This window comes from Papaver somniferum, chromosome 3, assembly GCF_003573695.1.
Source record: "Papaver somniferum cultivar HN1 chromosome 3, ASM357369v1, whole genome shotgun sequence".
Lineage (NCBI taxonomy): Eukaryota > Viridiplantae > Streptophyta > Magnoliopsida > Ranunculales > Papaveraceae > Papaver > Papaver somniferum.
In genome coordinates, this window is record NC_039360.1 from 122725721 (window position 1) to 122741126 (window position 15406).

The following is a 15406-nucleotide window of genomic DNA, read 5'->3' on the forward strand; positions in this document are numbered from 1 at the left end:
GGTCAATCCTCACTTGATGCACGGGAGCATCGGGCTGGGTAGATGTCGGCGTTGTCTTAACAAAGTGTCGTAAGTACCCATCTCGGATCAAATGCTGGACAATGTCTTTTACCTCTCGGCAATTGTTAGTCGAGCGACCTCGGTACTGATGGTAATGACAAAACTCGGGATGGTTCTTGTCTCGTCAAACTGGATCCCCCTAGTCTTTGGGTATCTGATGTCATTTCGCTTTTCTACGTCCTTGAATATATCTTCCAATGGTGCGTTCAGAGGCGTGTATGTTCTTGGTTCATGACGAGGCTTTTTTCCTTTCTCGACCCATTCCTTCTTGCCCGAGCCATGTTGTTGTGTCATCTGCCTTTTTTCTGATCGCTTTGGGTCTTCTTGAGGGACAGGCTCCGCCGCCGCGCTGGCTTCTTGTATTCCTCTATCTTGCGCCCCCTCTTGTATCTCCTCCAATGCGATGTAATGCTCCTTCATCTTCCTCATCTCCCTTAACGTTTGTGGTTTCTCAGTGTACATTGCTATCCAAATGGGGTCAGGCTTTCCTAATGAATTTTCAAACCTGAAGATCTGTTGGTCGACAGGTACCTTCTCGATATTGGTACACAGCTTCCTCCATCTGTCCGTTAAAGATCTTAAGGGTTCCCTGAACCTTCGTGCCAGTATGAATAGCTTATTTACCCCTGGGCGAGCAATGTTGTTATGCATATAGGTTTCAAGAAATGTTTCCACTAGGACGCCTTAATTGCCAATGGACTCATCGGGCAAAGTATAGAACCAGTTCTTCGCCTCGCCTTCTAGACTTGCCGGAAAAAACTTTCACATAACCACGTCATAGTTCTTCCATTGTAATAGGGATATGCTATACATCTTGTTGTGCTCTCATGCGTCACCGGTGCCATCAAACCTGGAAGGGAAGGTTGGGAGTGTACACTTCGGAGGGAACGGTGCTCGTTCAAGCTCCTTGGTGAATGGGGTTTTCTGTGCTTCGCTAATCACCTCTTCCATCTTATTGTCCTCGCCATCTCTAGCCAATTTCTTAACCATCTCCTCAAGTTGCTTGAGTTTGGCCTCAGTCGCCGCCTCGGATCTCTCGTTATGCACTTCTTCGTCGGTTGAGGAGTTCACGGGAGGGTCGCACCCACTTCTTGTACGGTTAGGGTTGGGTACGCGTCCTCGGACAAGGGTGGAGTTCGGGTTCGTCCTAATCGGGTGTGGTTGCTGGAAGCTCCTCGTCTCGATGACCCTCTTGACCCAGATCTCTGGTTCCAAAGTTGATAGTTTTCATGCTCTAGTGCCAGATTCCTTCTCTGCAACTCCCTCATCATGTCTTCCTGTCTTCTCTGGTTGGCCAGAATTTCTAGAAATGTCGGGTCGGTGCTTTCGTGACCGGAATGACCATTTACATGGTTCCCTATCATGCTGGGTGGTGGAACCAGTGGTGCCACAGGAGGAGCTACGGGGGGATCGGTTGCCACTGGTGGGATGTATTTGGTGGTGTTGCCCAATTATACATGCACTTGTCTAAGCCTCTCTCCTTCTTGTTCCAAGGAAAATCGATATTCCGCACGTTGCCTTGCTCGTCTACGGTCCTCTCGCATCATTTGCGCTTCCTCGTCGTCATATGTGTCTGATGCAGTCATTCCGTCTATCATATCCCCTGGTCTCATGTCCCCTGGTCTCATTTGGCTCGGGTTGATCTTTAGTCCTCTCGGAGAAAGATCATCGTCTCGGGCTAGATCGACTTCCTCATTGACAGTTGCCATGCCTCCACCTGGTGCCCGGGGTTCTTCCTGCTGGTGCTGTCGACTGTTTTGTTGTCGAGAGTCCGTTACTCCTTCTTGCGCGCTAGTTCCTGCTACATTTCGATTCCTCAGGATCCTGCCCGTCCCGGAAGTACTTGCCATCGGATCAGGTATGATTGATACTCTTCGGATCGCCCTTCCCTACCTACGTCAGAAAAATAGACAACGCCTCACTTTGGACTATTTTCGAAAAGGTTAAGGATGAAGTACAACAGTTCTGAATTTCAGCAAAGGACAAAGTTCAACCAAGTACGATTCCTTTTTACTTCAACATTATGAACTCAGCAAAAGATGTGGTTTGACTACTAAGACGATTTTTTTGAAATGTTGTTTTACTACGTCGCTTTCGGTACTTTTCCCATGCATTAATCATTATTTGTCCTAACATTCTTTGTGCCAGAAATCATTAATCATCTGTACGTTTGGTCGGAAAATTTATTTCTTGGCTAGGGTTTGTAGTGATGACTTCCGTCAATCGTTTTGTCGATGTCTCAACTGCACAGGTTGCCAAAACAAGGTTGCTCGACCTTTTGGCTTTCTGATGACGCTGTAAGGCTCTTGTTATAGGATTAGGATGAGACTGTCATCGAAGTGCTCACCGTACCCTTTCTAGCCACAACTTTGGAAAACCCTAACTCAATGATTTTGAGTTGGTTTTGTCGCTGCTACTATTGTGTTTAATTAACCCACGACGAGATATGACCAGTGAGATGAAGTTTCATTCTAGCTTCTACCAAGCATCAAAGATGATCCTTTTGGGAGCTTTGAATCTTTCTAACAACTCGTCGCGGTCATAAAAGAAAACACGATCGACCATAACTCAAACCTGAGATTTTAATCATAACTACTTCAAGGATTTTGACGTAAAGAAAATGTTTTCAAAAACAAAACAAATCACAAGTTTCTTTGACTCGAAATCGTAAGATAAGAAGATTTTTGTTTAACAGGCGACAAGAATCTTGTTTAACAAGAGCAAAACAGTTCACACTGTTGACGGGATTTTTCGACTCTAAATGAGGACTCTGCAAACTCAAAGAAGATTAGATAAAAACGAATGTAACAGATCCGGGTTTTGAAGGAAAAATTTCTTTAAAAGACTCATCTATCAACTCAGATGCCTCAACCATAAGATTCTTTCAGTTAGCATCAACTAACACCAAAAGATGTTTTAGGAGATTTTGAATCTCTCTTTAATGGTTTTGATGCAAGGTATCAAAAGATGTTACACAGTCCCCTTAGTCGGCGCCAGAATATAGATGTGGAAAATCCTACAACTACATCCAAAGAAACACAGACACACACCTAATGAAGTAAAACAACAAGAGATGCACAAGAACACAAGATATACGTGGTTCAGTATGATTACCTACGTCCATGGGGGAAAAGGACGATCTTATTACTCGATTCAAGGTTACAAATTATGTATCTCACTAACAAGCACTCTATTCTCTCTCAAGTTCTTGATATTCTCTTCACCCTCACTGATTACTTGGTCCTTTAGATCTCTACATGGCCCTCTATTTATAGCTACAAGTGATGATACATCCAAGTTACAATGTAAGTCACGACGTATCTTTCTTGATGTCCTTCTCGGGTAGCAGGCGATGTCTTTTCCGAGATGTAGGGCTGGGCCTAGTGATATCTTCTCCCGACATCCATTCATCCGATATCGATCAGTTAGTGAGTATAGACGATGTCGCCCTTAATATTATTAGCCGAGTCTTACTTTGACCAGATTCTCCTTATCTTCTCAACTACTTCGTCAATGCATTTATTGCTCTTGTACTCGATGGCTATCTCTTCTGTCACCTCCGACCTTTACACGTATTGTCTTCACGGGTTCCCTTGGTGTCTCTTTTCTCGCGCCTAGGCCAGGTAGAATGATTTGGTGCTTCACACTTCATCTGTTGTCGGTGCCCCACTACCTAGGATTGCTCCACCTGGATCTGTGGATTATTTACACCTACACAATCTATAACAATTTTTTCTACCAAAACTTTAGCTTGAATATAAATGAGCTGAAACGAATGTTTATTTACCCGAATCTGCTGCTTGCATGACCAGTAAGCTTAGACAGAGTAAAGATCATGAGGTCTTCGTTTGCAGGAGCTGGAATAGCAGTATAATGAGGCCAATAATAAGCGTGATCAAAAATTATTTTAACAGATAGACCTTCAAGAAGAACTGGTTCCTTGAGTTACAACATCTGGATTGTTTGGAGAAGTTACAAATTCGATAAAATTCACGGACGAGTTATATTCTGACGGCAACGACGTGTTATTCCACATAGATGTATCTCCTTCCCATTCAAAGTTCTTAGAGTTGAAGAGATCTGTTTGGGACTTGTAGAGCTGCATCCAAAGGGTTAATAATCCATTGTTCACACTACAAAAACATTGATTTTTAGCCACGTGCTTTTACCACGCGTTCATGTATGCCGTGGCTATTAATGACATATTACCACGGCGTAACTTTAGGCGTGGCAATATGCCACTCATTTGCCACGCCTGTAGAATATTTGTGGGGCTGACAGTAGAACCCAGGTTTCCCTTGTTATGATTTTTATGAACGGGATATTGGATGTCTTGTCACGACTTGGTTGGCCGTAACAACTGGTGGGTTTTAGGCGTGGCTAATTTAAGAATAAACTGCCCATTTTATGCCTGGCTAAATTGGGGCCTATTCCAATTAATTGGGGTCTACACTACAGGACAAAAAATGATTATTAAGAGATGAAACTACCAACTTACGCTTCATCAAATACTAATACTACAAATGTGTCCCCATTAAATTCTAATAATAAAACTAAAAACTAAAACTATAAAATTAAAAACTAAAATCAAAATCAAAATCAAAATCAAAATCAAAATCAAAATCATAAAATTAAAAACTAAAATCAAAATCAAAATCATAAAAATTAAAAACTAAAATCAAAATCAAAATCAAAATCAAATTCATTTTCATTTCCACTTCAACTAATTCTTCTTCTTTTCTTCTCAACCCAATCCTCTAAACTAGGTGTTAGTAACATGCAATCGCTCAAAAATCGGAAATTTTGAAATCAAATTTTTCCGGGTTTACCATAATCGGTTAACGTTAATGTAAATGTGATCTGATTGCAAAATAGAAACGGTTTATGTTCATGCCCACAAAGACCGATTGTCCTTGATATGTTTTCTGGTTCGGCCATAATCGGATTACATTAGCACTTATAAAAACCGATTGTTAATTATAATGCTAGAATCATATTTTATATGTATGTCGAGTAAACCGATTGTCGTAAGAAATTTTTCTGTATCTTTTTTTGTTAGAATCGGATTACATGAGCACTTTTATAAACCGATTCCTGTTGTGCAATGTCAATAATCGGTTTTTATGTGTGCATCGTATAAACCGATTCTGGTTATACCCAAATTGAAAATGAGTATGAGTATGATTTTACACAAATTCAAAACGAGTATGATTTCATACTCGATCTCAAAATGAGTATATGAATTTATACGCGAACTGAAATCGAGTATGAAATCATACTCATTTTCAGATCGAGTATACCCATAATCGGTTTTTTGTATACATTTGCAAAAACCGATTCTTTTTTTTTTGTGAATTTAAAAAATCAACCCAGAATCGGTTTATGAGAGCACGAACAAATACTGATTCTAGTTTGATTTTTTTCAAAAATAAAAAAATAAAAAAATTCAGGTTTTGATGAAGAATCAAGATTAGTTAATTCTTAGTTTAGTTTGATTAAATATCAATTAATCACCCGATTAACGCTAATTAATCAAGGCGTAGATTAGCTATTTTTTAAAATAATTGGATAAGGGGTGGCTTTTTTACTATTCAATGACCTTTTCTTGTCATCTAGATATAGGCCCCAATTAAGTCATATAGGCCCCAATTTATCCAGGATTTTATGAGCAACAATAAGAATTTGGGCCACGTTCTAAAAGGATACCTACCCACTTTCTCTTCTAGTCAAGGCTTCAATACCATCAATCGCAGACCACTAGTAAGAAAACTAAACCAGAGGTTGTCTTCCTTTTCTGTGGAAGGCGAAACCCTAAACTCTTATACTCCTTCTCCATTGTGTTCTCCTCCATTCCGATCTTCATTTTAACACTAAATCCTAGTAATCCCAAAATACCACTGCATTTCACTAATCAAACAACTGACCTTACCCTATAATCATAGTCGTTAATCACAAAAAGTTCAACCATGCGAATGGTTAGAGAATGTAAATTGGGGATCCGATCAGGGCTTTTCATACTTCGATGCTCTGACAAAAACAATATATAGCACTTTTTCTTGCTATCTAGATGTCTAAATTGTTATTGGATATCTAGGTGTATTGGGTTCAGTTCCATGGCAACAAATTAGTTCACTCAAATTAAAGGTTAAAATCTCATGAAATCCTGAATTCTTTACCTTTGTTGTTCTTTTCGATTATGCTGATTATTTTGTGTTTTTTTTTTGTTGTTGTTGGCTGGGAAATGCAACGTTAGGAGATTTAAATCATCGAAATCGAAATTCATATGTGGTTGGATAGAATTAAATCATCGATGTGTTAGTTTTTAGAGGAATTTGTTTTTGGGGATTTTGACTTTATCCTGATTTTGTTGAAATTTCAATTCAATTGATTTGCTTAGGTTGTAATCATCTAAGCTTTATCTTTAATCTATAGTACATCAGGTAGAAATTGGAATTTTAGGATTCTAATATGAGACTAGTAGGTATGCCGATCTAAGTTTGTTGCAGGATTTATTCAATTTTATTCTTTTTGTTTGAGTTTTATTTTTAATAAATGGGATTAAAATCAATTAATCTTCATTGATTAGGTGTATTTGAAAATGCAGGCCCATACAAAATGCTAGAACGTCTGTTGGAAGTGCAAATGATTCTTATATATTATTGTATACACTCAGTGAATCTGAAAAGTCATATTATGTTGCTCATATCAACAGTTACCTCGAAGAAGATCCATTTCTAAAGATATGCCTTCATGTTGATCATTTGTAAAGGATGAAACTCTTTTATACATGGTAATTTTTCTATATGTCCATTTTTGTATGTTAAACTTATTGTATTCATGCAAATAGACATAATAGTGTTTAAGGATCTACCATCTTTTGGTGTGGTTAACTTATCAATGTGGCAGTCCATGGGGTTATCGACGAACCGTAATCAATATTAAATGGGTACTCAACCATTGGGAAAAGAATAAAAATCATATAATTTGTCTAAATTATGCCAAAGCTATTGGATGTAAATTAGTAAACAATGACACCCAGGTTCTATCGAAGGAAACATGAAATTTTACATCCTTTTGAGTTTCTTGTATATTTGGTTTTATTAAATTTCTTGTCGCTTACTTACTGTTACATTCAAGTAGTTATTTTGTCAGCGGCATCACTTATCTCCCTATGGATTTCAGTTTTTAGCTTCATCTGGTGCGGGATGTGCTTTCTCAAATTATTAAGGTGTGCTATGCTGGACTTCGTGGATGCAAGGTGATCTGTTAATAATTAACTTACAGAAGAGTAGTATCTAATATGCTTGATTTCATTGTACCTAGTAGATTGTGTGGCTGAATCTATTTAGCTTTATATACCGTGTCTTGTAACAATGATTTCCAAGATCCATGTTAAACTAATACACAATATTTTGGGTATAAATAAATCAGATGGCTCTGCTTTGGTTCTGAATCAGATGTTAACTACGGAATCTTGTAAAGAAACAGGTCATTTAAGTTGAGCATCCATAGAATTATTCTAGGGAAAGGCCTACATTTTGGCATATAGTTCTGAATCAGATGTAAACTATGATCGCGTAGAACCGTTGTATGATTGAGTTGTTTTATAAAATTGTTGGGCATAACATAAGCTTTGAAGTTGAATATCTTATATGGTTCTTTTTATTTGTTGAATATCTTATTGCTCTGTTTCAAATGTGTACTTCTTGCGTTTTCAGTGGTGTTAATTCAAGTTTTCTGGATGAAGCAGGGATAGATTTATCTAATTAACTATTAATTAAGAGATACAGTTTATTTTTCTTGATGTCGTGTTGAGTTTACATTGATGTCTAACTGTACATATTTTATGATCCAGGCTTTGCTAAATGGTAATGGAAGTGAATCTTTGTCAGGAAGATACTTGTTGATTGACATCGGAAATGAAGGAATGTTACATCAGCCTCTGGTTTACTCATTTTAATTTTATTTTTTATGTTAAAATTAAGTTGTTAGATGGAAACTCAACATTGGGGCTTGGAATTATTTTTCATTAAGTTTTTTTTTTTTTTTTTTGCGGAGTTTTAATGTAATCAATTATGACATTGTAATATTTGTTTGAATGAATGAATAATGTTGACTTAGAATTCTGGTAGCTTAAGTAAATATGGTTTCAGCTGAATTCCAAACTATTAAGTGTAAAACCGGAATTGCAATCGTCTGAACAGTACCACATCAAAGTGTTGAACCAATAGCCACGACTGATGTATTTTTGTATTTCTGTGGTTAATTAATACATATATGTGAATCTAATCCTTAATTAGCACGGTTAAAATGTGTGGCAAATGAACTTGTGCCAATAGTTACGGTGAAAAAACCGTGGCTAGCGTAGTGGCAGAAACTATTAGCCACTGAATTATTAGTTACGAGGAAGCAGCCATGGCTATTGACCTTTTGCCACGGATTTTTGATTTATAGCCACGTACTCTTGCCTTGGCTAAATCTGATTATTTTCGTAGTGTCGATTGAATTATTAGTTGTTTTAGACATTCAAGTACGTCATACAAGAACTAGTTTCGGTAAAAAGGGATGGATCCAAGAATCCTGGTGGACGATGGTGGATCCTGAGGGAAAGTGCATAAATTGTTGCATTGAGAAGTTGTGTGGATCCAGCACCGAAAACCATGAACTTTCCGGTGGTATTTGCATTTCCAACCGTTGCATGCAATTCTCGAAGAAGCCTCTCGAGCTCCTTTGAAAAGAAAGTACCATGCTCGTATCCAAATTTGTAAGCCATGCGGTGCCACCCAGACACCATAACCGCACTACTTTCAGCATATTTCATCCAAAATGGCTCCAAAAATGTCGGATCCCCACTGCATTAAAAAAATATCCGATATAGTTAGCTCTCCATTGCTTAGTCATCCCCTTAAAAGAAAGTGGTCTTCACCACAGTAGCCTTCTTCCTAAAGCTAACTTATTGGACTGTCGGAGAATCCAGCAAAAACTGACAGTGAAAGACTATCAGCTAAAAATTTGATTTGAAAGGTCCGATTTTTTTATTTTTATTTTTAACAGTTAGATGAAGCATGCTTTCTCCACCTTAAAATGTCCGAATTTATTCGATCACTTTGAGGAAAAGTTTGTAATTCTGAATCGCTCAACGCTCATGTCTAATAAACGATCGGGAATGGGGGCGGATGAAGAGAGAGATTACCTATCAGCATCAGCAGGACAATTAGGAGAGAATTGAGAGCAATCAACGCCATAATAACAAGAATTGCACTCGCAACTTGGAAGTGGATCGCCTCCGTTTGCTCCTTCCAAATGATTAGCAGTTAATAGAATTGTGAGCACCCGGACCACGAGGGGGTCCGAACGCTCACAATCAATCATTAACATCTAAAGAGATTATGATGATGGTACCCCGGTGTTGATTCATTGGCTCAAAACCTTCGGGTTTATCATGGCCTCATCCAACAACTCCATGCGTGGCGTTTGTGCATGGGATATAAGTATTAAGGAAAACAAAACATATAAGCAAACATGCGCGGAGCTAAATGAATGTAAAGTGCTGAAATGTAAATAAGACCAAGGTTTACGTGGTTCAGCACTAAGGCCTACATCCACGGGGTTTGTTGTTTTACTATGTTCTTCACGGTTACACGAATAGTTGAATGACTTTTGGGGTTTACATGTTTCTCTCCTCTAAGGGATTAACTTACACTTACTATTTCTCTCTTTCTCTCTCTCCTTCCCTTCCTGATATTTTTCGATCCCCTTTCCTCTTGGTGGAGATTGGATATTTATAAGGTTAGAACGTGGGACCCATCTCTGAAAACCGTTGGAACCTTATCTTCTTGTGTCCTTGCGTCCATCACGCGGAGGTCTGCGTTTGCCCCTTGATCCCGCAGAGGCATCCTCGCTCGTTCCACAGGTTGGTCGACACGTACACTGCTCAGAGTGTTTAATGTGGGTAGTTGAGGGGTCTGCTCGTGTCAGACAAGTGTCTTCTGCCCCTGTCAGTCCGTGTCAGCTAACTTTCTCTCCACCGTTGATCTTAGCTCCTCTTTTGGGGATGAGATAAAGTAACTCCTCGGGGTTTATTCGGTGTTTCGTGACGCATCATGTTTTGATGTTTTGGCCTGCATGCTTTCCACGTACCTTTTTATATACACGTGTCTGATAGTGAGATATATGTGTACACAAGAATACCATCTAAGAAAGCACGACCATGACCTGAACAAGAAATTGAAGCTACATCTTCAGCCACTTTTGCTGATCTTCTTGTCCAACTCAACTCGTTTTCTTCATCACTGCTTCTCAAAATACTTAATATCTTACTATTGCCTTCATTAATAAGCACATAACTAGCGAGTAACAGGTTAAGAATTACAGAGAAACATGATAGTAATACCCAAACCCAAGAGTACTTCTTCATATCTTTGATTATCTTATCTCCTTCTCCATCGACCAAACTTATACTACAGATGCCATAGGATGATGACGACTTTACTAGGAAAATGACCTTTGAGGTTTTAGAGATTCCCTAGTCGTTGGAGCAATTAAGAGCATCTCCAGTAGAGGGTGAATCTTTTTATTTTCCATGACACATAGGATTTTAGACCCCCAATTAACATAAATCCATCTCCAACCGTAGGATCTTACAAACTATGAGGGATGTGAAAATAAATATGAAGGTGTCCAAGAAAGTCTTATTTACACCTTCACTTGCACCTCCACGTCAGATTTTAATTTATTTTATTTATTTTAGAAATTAGTTAAAGTAAAGATTGAAAAAGCGGGGGTCTAACAACACCACCCAATATTTTGCTTAACAATCTGTATGGACTAACTCCAAAATACTTTGCTAGAGAATCAACTAGACAGTCAGACTCAATCTAGATAAAAGTATCTCAAGGAGTTAATATCTCTCTCTTGATTTGATTTTTACTCAAGCTAAAAACAATAGCGAGTCTTTATCAAATACAAGGAATACTTGGACGGTACCAAAGACCAATGTCCAAGGATCAATCAATATCAATCAACAACCAAATATTGGATTTCCAATTGATGATCACGAACGCACAACCTGTATTATTTCAATTATATAAAATATAATGCGGAAAATAAATAACACAGACACCAGAAATTTTGTTAATGAGGAAACCGCAAATGCAGAAAAACCCCGGGACCTAGTCCAGATTGAATACACACTGTATTAAGCCGCTACAGACACTAGCCTACTGCAAACTAACTTCGGACTGGACTATAGTTGAACCCCAATCAGTCTCCCACCGATTCAAGGTACAGTTGTACTCCTACGCCTCTGATCCCAGCAGAATACTGCGCACTTGATTCCCTTAGCTGATCTCACCCACAACCAAGAGTTGTTGTAACCCAAAATCACAGACTTGATAATAATCAGATCTGTTTCACACAGAAAAGTCTATAAGAGGATAAATCTGTCTCCCATAGATAAACCCTAGGTTTTGTTCCGTATTTAGATATAAAATCAAGGTAACAGGAACCAATTGATAATCCGGTCTCATATTCCCGAAGAATAGCCTAGATTAATCAATCACCTCTCTACAATCCTTCCTGACTATACAAGCGGATTGTCGAGGAATCACAAACAGTGAGACGAAGATGTTTGTGACTTCTTTATCTTGCCTATCGGAGAACTCTCGCGATCTCAAGCCAATCATTCAATTGTACTCGTACGATAGAAGATGTAAGATCAGATCACACAACTAGGATAAAGTAGTATCGGTCTGGCTTCACAATCCCAATGAAGTCTTTAAGTCGTTAACCTGATTTTAGAGAAGAAAATCAAAGGTCAATGGAGATCGACTCTAGCGGGCGCACTAGTAGCACACAGACGTGTGGGGATTAGTTTTGCACAATGCTAGATGTCTCCTTTATATAGCCTTCAAATCAGGGTTTTGCCTTAGTTACAAAGCAATCCTTATTCACCGTTAGATGAAAACCTGATTTAGATTCAAGCTAATATTTCTCAACCGTTAGATCGAAAACTTAGTTTGTCACACACACTTGGGTAGATGTTTACTGGGTTCGTGAAAATCATGCCCAAACGTGTATGTGTATGTTGGTTCAAAATAGTAACCCAAGAGGTTAACCATATGAGCATTGCATATTAACCTTGTTCTTCTTCACCATAACTAGTTCAATTGACTCAAATGAACTAGTTAAAGAGTTGTTCAATTGCTATGAGATCTTCTGTAACTACACAAGATACAATTGAAACAAAGAGGATTCGATTCGATTGAATCGGCTCATGAACATTATAGCCACGGTTTGCATAAAGCATTCCTTAGTAATTTAATGTTTCATGTTCAGAGCACATCTTTAGATCACAACCTCTTAAGTTCACAAACAAGTTCGCAGACTCGGTTGAGTTTTCCAAACTCAGCAGAAATTCTCGGAAAGAGAACTTCTGCCAGTTCGCGGACTGGGTTCGCGGACTTAGCATACAAACGAGTTTTGGAAAATCCCAGCAGAAATTCTCGGTCGAGAACTTCCGATAGTTCGCGGACTTGGCAAGCCAATTCCACAATCCTCCCGATTTCTCTTGATCAACAAAGTTCGAAAACTTCGGTTCAAGGAATACATGGTTATGTAATCTAAACTCTCATTTCAATCATTGAGACATTTTCAGAGGACGCTATGTAGCCGTTATTCACAGACCGATTCACGTCAGAGCAATTCTCAAAGTGATTGAAACTTTTCATGACTTTCGTCACTAGGTGAAGATAAACTTGATCAAAGAGAAACGCTTTACCAACACACGATTTCGAGATAAAAGATGAGCAATGAATGCTCAGCTCGAAATGTCAAATGTGTATGATCTAGTCTATATAGCATACGACTTTTGTCTCACAAGAAGTAGGAGATAGAAGAGATAAACTTTTGAGTGATAGATAAGTTCAAGTCTCCACATACCTTTTTGTTGATGAAGTTCCACGGTTCCTTGTATAGATCTTCGTCGTTGTATGATGAATCGCCATGAAGTCCTTGAGCTCAACCACACTTTTCTATCCTAGTCCGAGACTTAGCTATGTAGGCTAGAAATCAAGACTTATAGTTTTGATCACTAACATTGACAAACATGCTTGAGATAGCAACACATGCGAGGTTGACCGAGCTATGCTCTAACAATCTCCCCCTTTGTCAATTTTAGTGACAAAAATATTAATACATATGGAATACAAAAAAGATAAACTTTAGTGGCTCCTATTCCGTAGTCTAATCTTCAACGTTCCTTGAAATCTTCGTCCTTACAAGTACTCCAATGATCCCAAAGGTTGTAAGTTTAGCACCATCGTTGTTGAAGATCCGTAGCTATAACAATGAGAGAAATCGAGATTCTCGATCATTATTATACATTTCCATAGTATTATTATATAACATCAAAGTCCAATTGTATCACGACTTTAACAATAATACTACGGTGATATGTATCACCCCCCCGTAGTCAATACTCCATCTCGATCATGGAAAGCACTCCCCCTTACACAATGATCTGAAACCATATGTGTTTGTAGTGTGAACAATAATATTTCTCCCCCTTTTTGTCAATAAAATTGGCAAAGGTACAAGAATGGGATCATAATGAAATTTCCACAAGAGACATTTCATGACCAAAAGAAAAATACACACCAACTTAATTTAGATGCAATCTAATAACCGAAGCTAACAACATTCATCAAGGAGTTTTAAGATACAAGATAACCCCTATAAAATTCCACATCCACACTCCCCGCAAGATATTACCATTAAGCACAAGTTCAAAAGAGCTCTCCCCCGTTTGATGTCATTCCCGAGAGAACAACAAGAGCGACCTTAATTTCGAAAGAAAAGAAGGATTTTATATTGGACACCAAAAACCATAGGAATGATTTTCTATATCCAAAGCTCAACCAAATCAACCACAAGTAAACCCATGATTAATTCAATTGGAATACACAACTAAATCAAACCACAAAAATGATCAATTTAATTGAAAGTGCTCAACATAAGTAAACTCACGGATCTACGACTAAGTCAATCACACGGAGATGACTAGCTTAACCGTTCAAATACTCAACATAAGGAAAACCTTACGGAATATATGACTACATTAACCAAAGAACATGATAGTGTAGCCTTTTATATACTCAACACAAGAACTTGTGGATATATGAAAACTCAACTAGATTAATTACAAGAGAACCTATAGTTAATCTAATTGGAATACAAATAACCAAACTAATCACCGAAGTAATCAATTTAATTATTTTGGGCTCAACATAAAAGAACTTATGGAACCCCGACTAAGTTCATCATAGAATATGACAACCTTAACCGTTCATGTACTCGACATAATAAAGAAAACTTATGGAGTACAAACTAAATAATCAAACAGGTTGCTTAATTTAGTTCTTAATGCTCGACATATAGCATCTTATGGAACAACCAACAAAGCCAAGGTAAATCGACTTAGTTGTAAGGTGCTCAACATAAGACACACAATGGAGCCTTCACGGTAAAACATAATAAAATGGATCAATGAAGATCAATACCGTGGATAACATACAAGGATCTATTCTATTTTCCATCATAACGACATAATAGACTTTATCCTTGTTGAACAAAAGATATTATCCTATTTTCCATCAAGTTAATGATTACATAGGCTTAACTTTTGTATATGTCAAAAGTCTATTAGTCCTTTCATCAATATGAATACCGATTCATGAACGACTTTACTTTTGACTGCAATATGGGACCTTCAAGTTCACGGACGTAAACAATACATATCCCATAAAAATATTGCAATATCACAAACCGTTAAAATACTGCAATAAACATCATCCTCCAAATATTTTTAGAATTTAAAACCAACACCTAAAAAATAACATAAGAAGATGAAAACAAAAATAGCTATGTGTAGTCACAATCATCGCTATTCAAAGCACTAGTTATTCTTCCAACTAATCCAAAAAGAAGACATCCTAGGCATCTAAAAAGACAAGCTAGAGAGAATCAAACTTCATTGTTTCCCTGACAGCGAATAGGGATAAGGGCACAACAGGATCCTCACAAGACAAGGAGTCTTCCGGCTTGTGAACGACAGCCTTCCCTGCATTATTAAAGAGATGATTCTCTTTACGAAGATCATTGATTTGAGATTTTATGAGACCAAGGTCAGACACAACCTTTTCCAACTCAGATTTCACTTTATCAAGACCTTTTAGAGTATCAACAAGCTGTTGTTTTGCTTCCCCCAAGTACTTAATAAAGTCATGAACAACTTCAGCAGAGATCATATCATCTTTCTCAACATCTTCATGAGAATAAGCAAAGAAGC

The 15406-nt window shown here is 38.0% G+C and overlaps 1 pseudogene; it reads right to left on the bottom strand.

Moving 5' to 3' along the window:
- Positions 1-10477, bottom strand: part of LOC113359920 — a 63001-nt pseudogene extending 52524 nt beyond the window's left edge.
- Between the last annotated feature and the right edge of the window lie 4929 nt (positions 10478-15406).